Genomic DNA, 6,975 nt, shown 5'->3' with positions numbered 1-6,975 from the left:
TATATATTAGTTTGTTATTCTGTAAACTGGATAACAAACATTGGGGCAGTCGTGGCCTAATGGTTAGAGACTTGGACTTGTAATGCGAAGGTCGCGGATTGGAGTCTCAGGTCCAGCAGGGATTATAGGTGGGGGGAGTGAATAACCAGCGCTCTCTCCCACCCTCAATACCACAACTGAAGTGAAACCCCTGAGCAAGGTACTGAACCCCCAACTGCTCCCCGGGCTCCACAGCAATATGGCTGCCCACTGTTCACTGCTGTGTGTGTGTTGGATGGGTTAAATGCAGAGCACAAATTCCAAGTATGGGCCATACGTCATGTCCTTTCCTTTCTAAATGACTAATAATAATAACAACATCAATAAAAATAAATAACCAACTGCAACAACAACTTCATATTAAAGAAATTCTAAAAATATTTAAGAAATTAATTTTGCAAACTGAATACTATATGTGTATATAAATAACATATATAAACATGAATTTCAAGTTATTTTAAGTATAAACACATTAGTGACTTGCTAAGCATCTAGCACTGGCTTATGTTTTTATGACGGCAGTTTCAATTTTATTGTACTATCAAAATCACTGTCCAAAATGATGTGGTTATATAATTCGATAAACACAAGGTGGGGCGCATCTCTTTTTCTGATAAAAATCGGTGGCAGTATCATTGGATGTGCGTTGAGGTCACAATCAGGCCCAAACACAATCTACACAGAAAAGTGTAGATTTCCACCAAACTGGGACAAATGTCATTCAAAACGTTCAACAATTCTATCTTGTTTTTAGCAACCAAGAGTTCTGTTTAACACACTTCACCCAGTTTAAATCAAAATCGCCTCCTGAAATCAGAACGGAAATGTGCGAATCTAGCATGATTATGGTTTAATTAATCTATTGTACTTCAAGGTCAGAATTTGACATGATTGCAAGTGAAAACTATTTCCTTTTGTTTTCCTCTGTAAGTGACAACAAAGCTTGGCAACTGATGGATCATTGCTTGATGCGCTGCTCTATCCAAACCCCTTTCAATACGTAATTCTCAAAATAATCTGTGCGCGATTATCTGAAAACCTTGTGTGTGATATAATGTCGACATTTGAGGCATAATACGCAACGAGCTGTTCTCAGGCCTCTGCTTTAACTGCACCTACATGGGGACGATGGAAAAAAAGCCAAAGGGCATGGTACGCTCAGATCCAGTGGATATTTCCTGGGTGTGACAGTGCTAACTCTTTGTTTTGTGTAGAATAAGATGAGTGAGACGAGCTTGGGGAATCTGGGTTGTGCGAAAACCATGTTTTGTTGACCTTCAGTGGCCGTCATCAATGAATAGTAAGAAAAAGGGGACGACCGAGATGAGAGCGAGTGTTGTCGGGCATTGTTGGGAGAGTAAACAGCGCCCGGAGCCTGGGAAAGGGCTGGGATTTGTGCCACGGCATTTCTGAGTCATATGGTCCGCTTATCATGTTTGTTTCGTGTTTCTAGCTGACGTGTTTGCATTAGCATTCCTGCACTGTAGCGGCCGCAGCTCGCGTGTTCCCAGCTCCCATCCGATCGGATCCATCCTGTCCACGTTTAATTAAACGCCATATGTTTTCTTGGGTTTCTCTCCTCATCCTTTCTGGCGGAGGACGAGAAAAAAAGAGAAAACAAGCTGCTAGATCCATTAGCGGGTCAAGCAACAGTCACTGTTCATTGCTTCCTATATGCTTCTATTTTCAAGAGCTTCGTGAAACAATAGCGTTCGCGGTTCTGCCAGGTGTTTGTGGTTGCCACGAAAACCAAAACAAAGAACATGTGGGGCTGGAAACAAAACACGGTTGGACACTTTCTAAACCACAACATCGGGTTTGATCCTGATCCTTGAGTGGAATCAGAAGTGACAGATGTCTTAAATGTGCAACACTGTGGTTGTGAATATGAAAACACGTGTTTGGAAAGTTGAAAGCAGATGATGAGGATTGTATGACACTGAGCAGATGAGAAAATGGATGAGGTTAAGTGTGGAAGTGGAAATTATAACAAATATTTTGATTAGTTACACATTTGAAGGCATTTTGAGCTGACACATTGAGCTTTGGTGCTCATGTGGGAAATCCAGGTTCGAATCAGGGTTCACATTTTTGGTCCTCTCTCTTTTTTCTTTTTGATAACAGTGGCAAGTGGCCAAAAATAAAATATATTTTTAAATAAACAATATAATATATAAAAATATTAATTAAATAAAGTACGTCCAAGTGTTATTTACCCAGCTTATTTACAATCAATCAAAAGTCTTTAGATTTTAAGTGCTAAAAATGTGATTACCTATTTTTTCTTTATGTATTTACGCTTTATTCATGTTTTGTTTGTGGTTTATGTTTGACATGGTGAACATTATAATAATATTTACATCTGAAGGTATTTTGAGCTGACACATTGAGCTTTGGTGCTCATTTGGGAAATTAGTGTTCAAATCGGGCTTACATTTCCTAGTCGTGAATTCAACAAATAATTGGAACTAATTAGAATTAAATAAAATAAAATTTGAATGAAACTTTGTGTAAAAATTGTTTTCACTTTTTAAATTATATTTGTACTTTTTCTTTTACTGCTAGAAAATAAAAAATAGAAAAAATAGTGTCTTTAGATTTTATGCGCTAAAATGGGATTACCTATTTTTTTCATATTTATTTAGGCTCTGTTAATGCTTTGTTTGTGGTGTATGTTTGACATGGCAAATATTTTAATAATTTTTACATTTGAAATCTTTTTGAGCTGACACATTGTGCTTTTGTGCTCATATGGGAAATCCAGGTTTGAATCGGGCTCACATTTTTGTTAATATTTAGTTTTCACAATTTTTAATAATACTTTTTAAAAAATTGTGTCACTGACCCAGTCAGCTTATTTTTTCATATTTATTTAGGTACAATTCATGTTTTGTTTGTGGTTTACATTTGACATGGCAAATATCTGAATAATTTTTTACATTTAAAGGCATTTTGAGTAGACACATTGAGCTTTGGTGCTTATGTGGAAAATTCAGGTTCGAATCGGGCTCACATTTCCAGTCATGCTCCCCCATAATTTTCTGTCCTCTCTCTATTTTCCAATTACAAAAAGGCAAAAATAAAATAAATATTTATGCAAAAAGCAGAGAATATAATATAGAATATAAAAATATAATATACAAAAAACATTTATTTTAAAATATATTTTAATAAAAAAATAAAGCTTTTAAATGTTATTTATTCATAAGCCCTCAAAGTCAACAGGCCAAATCCTTTTCAATTTGCTGAACACCTGCATGTTTGTTTTAAATCATTGCTGAATGAGCTCCACTGACAGGCCGCCCAGTCGCCTCTACCTGACCCCTGCGTGGGGCAATAGGCCTCCATACACCCACCCCTCGCCTAGCAGAGCAGAACGGAAAACTCGAGCCGACGGTGCACGAAAGCCTCATCTCACACCCTCACAATAGCCCGATCCAGCACTCCGCTAATGACTCAGAACTGATAGGAAGCTACTAGAAGCCTCTTAAGTCTGCTCCATTCACATCAGGGAAACATTAAGATATTCCTTTTTTGTTGCCTCCCAAGGACTTGCGCAGCCCTGGAAGGGCAATTATCACCTTGCCAATATTGTAAATCCATTCTGTCATTTTCAATGATATCTGCTTATGTCAACTGTAAGGTCTAATAAAAGCTAATTGCACATAACAACGCTGGATCAATACATCAGGCAGGGAAGGTGGCAAGACGTGCCCTCTTATGAGGCTTCAGGAGTTGGACGCAACATGTGCATTATTTGGTTCCTTGTTAGCACTTCATGTTGATTGTATTGAGAATCTATTAAGGCACATATAAACTGCTTTTAAAAAGAGTTTATAAAATGGATAGTTCCGGTCCTGGATGTAAGCAAAATCTTCCAATGTAAGGAAACAACTGGCACTTCACGAACTCAATTTGGTGTAAGTTAATATATATTTAGTTTTTATTTTATTTTATATTTATTTATTAGATTATTTTATTTGAAACCAATCAGAAGTTTAAATTTTTTACGTTTTCTGTGCTAAAAATGTTATTTTCCTATTTAGTTAAATTATTTAATTATTATTTAATTGGGTTAATTTCATTGTATTAGCGACTCCATTCAACACCGAACACAGTATTTATTATACTGTTATAATTTGGTCATCGCATCTTCTATTAAAAAAAAAGTCATTCCATTTTCTTGCATGCTCCAGTCCAGGTTTTGTTTGATCCATTTAAGTCTCCATTTAGCCAAATATCCTCAAAAGTTCCCTAGTTAGTGACAGACCATTGTAGAAGCGTCACATTTGTCTAGAGCGAAATAAAATGGCATTTTATTACATAATTGTATATATTAGAGTACGTCATGTACCGTATTAGTAAATTAAAGCAAAAGTAAGCCGTAATCTCAATCTTGCCATCAAGGAATGATTGGTGTCTAACCTGCTGAAATGTTTGCTGACCTTTTCCTGAGGGACAAGACTTTGTGTAGCACTCAGACACATTTAGTCATCCTCTTTTTGTCTGCTTCCTCTATCATCAAGGGTCGCTATTGTGCCGGCTCAGGTACCGACTAATGCAGAGCAAATATTTCTACCTAACCATTAACACAGGGCCACTGTTTGTACAGCGCGACAGACTGGAATGGCATTTATGGTGGTGGGCCGTTTTGATAGGGAAGAATCTTCTTCAATTAGCCCTCGACACTATTCCCAGGGTAAATTGAGTGCGTGTGTGTGTTAGATAGAAAGAGATACAGTTTGCCCTGCGTTTAATGGCACTCTAACTTGAGAGCCGATCATTAACCCATTAGAATAACATGTCTCTGGCTGGGAGGTTTTTTGGGACGGGAGAGTCCTGGGAGATTTGCATCACAGCGCTTACTGTAAACCTCTGAGACGCAGTGGAGATGTTGAGAGACATCATAATGTCTGGTGTTTGTCTCGGGGCAGAGCCTTTTGCTCATTACTAGAGGTGTTAACAGCTGTAAGTTATGAATGGAAGTGTTTGTGCACTGTAGGGAAGTACAAAATGTTGTTTCCTAATGGTTTCAAAAACAGGTCCAGGACCATTCCGGGTTCAAGTTGACAGCATTTGTGGCATAATGTTGATTACGACAAAAAAATGTTAACATCCCAAAGAAAAACTTTGTACAATGGAAAAGAATTAGACCAATTTTTGGAGGCCCTACAAGCATAAATGTGACCCTGGAGCACAAAACCAGTCTTAAGTCGCTGGGGTATATTTGTAGCAATAGCCAAAACAACATTGTATGGGTCAAAATTATCGATTTTTCTTTTATGCCAAAAATCATTATGATATTAAGTAAAGATCATGTTCCATGAAGATATTTTGCAAATTTCCTACCGTAAATATATCAAAACGTAATTTTTGATTAGTAATATGCATTGCTAAGAACTTCATTTGGACAACTTTAAAGGCGATTTTCTCAGTATTTTGATTTTTTTGCACCCTCAGATTCCAGATTTTTAAATAGTTGTATCTCAGCCAAATATTGTCCTATCCTAACAAACCACACATCAATGGAAAGCTTATTTATTCAGCTTTCAGATGATATATAAATCTCATTTTCGAAAAATTTACACTTATTACTGGTTTTGTGGTCCATGGTCACAAATGTGAAGATTATGATTTTATAAAAGCATTTACATTTAAACATTGTTAAAACTCATGTAATTTTTGAGCTGTAAAGCCGTTTAACTCAATATTTTACAGTCTTTTTAGGGTTTATGCCACTGTCATGGCAGCACAGTTGTAATATTGCATAAAGTCACACAGAAAAGGTTAACCAACTTTTCATGCTAAAATCATGTAAGCATGCATATTGTTTATGTCTTGTGGCTGTACTACTGAAAAAATGATTTTAATGTTTACAAAATGGCACCATTCACTTCCATTGTAAAGGCCTCAAATTTGTAATGCAAATATATTTTTTAAAATATTGAAAAATTTGAAATTTTTAAAGAAAAATCGTGCAATGCACTCAATGCTATGTGTTATTGATTGACGTATATATCTACATTTCAGGATAAACGTTAGCATTTATTTTAACTGTTATGTTTATGTAGAACATTTTTAACATTGTATGCTGTATGTGCATAGGTAGCTAGCAAACAAGGAATACAGCTGTTAAGCTAATAGTCACATTTAGCTGAGTAAGATCATGATGATACTGCTGGAAATGCTGGTGTTATGGGGTATCTTATCTATTATTTTAGGATTTTTTTTTGCCTCAGTGAAGCATTTCTATTAATATAACTAATTAAGTAGTCAAACTCATTCCGTATCAGCAGAATAGTGTGGTACAGAACGTCTATGACATAATTCATTCAGAACCTGTTTTATGGACACTGATACCTAATGGTCAAAAGCAATAGCAAAAGTAATAGCTGTCAAATTAGAGATGTCTTCGAGTTCGAGGGGGGCAAACCGAGTCGGACGATTTGATCAGTCGCACTTTTAAACACATTTTAGTTTTGCTATAGAAATACAAATTCACAATCTGAGTACATAGAGCAGCAGCAGGAAGTGCTTGAGGTTGTCATGGAAACCAGATACACTGCATGCGGATTACGGCTGCGCTTCTATTTTTCCACATTAAACTTAGCAATAAACACGTTGAAAATAATACACAATATACATGTCTGTCAAAACGAACTCAAAGGAGGCTTTTATTAAGCAAATCAATGAGTGAATTACTCATCCACTGTTTAAAAAAATACTTTAGCTGGGTTTCCACAGGCAGGGTCACAGTTATCTACAGTGTATGAAGCTAAAGGTTTTTGGGTTAAAGGATTTTAACCCAATTTTTTGGGGGGTTATGTGCATAGGTAGCTAGCAAACAAGGAATACAGCTGTTAAGCTAATAGTCACATTTAGCTGAGTAAGATCATGATTGAGAAATGTTGGATACTGCTGGAAATGCTGCTATGG

The sequence above is a fragment of the Sinocyclocheilus anshuiensis genome, unplaced genomic scaffold (assembly GCF_001515605.1).
Source record: "Sinocyclocheilus anshuiensis isolate Anshui unplaced genomic scaffold, SAMN03320099.WGS_v1.1 scaffold1432, whole genome shotgun sequence".
Lineage (NCBI taxonomy): Eukaryota > Metazoa > Chordata > Actinopteri > Cypriniformes > Cyprinidae > Sinocyclocheilus > Sinocyclocheilus anshuiensis.
This window is presented reverse-complemented; position numbering follows the sequence as displayed.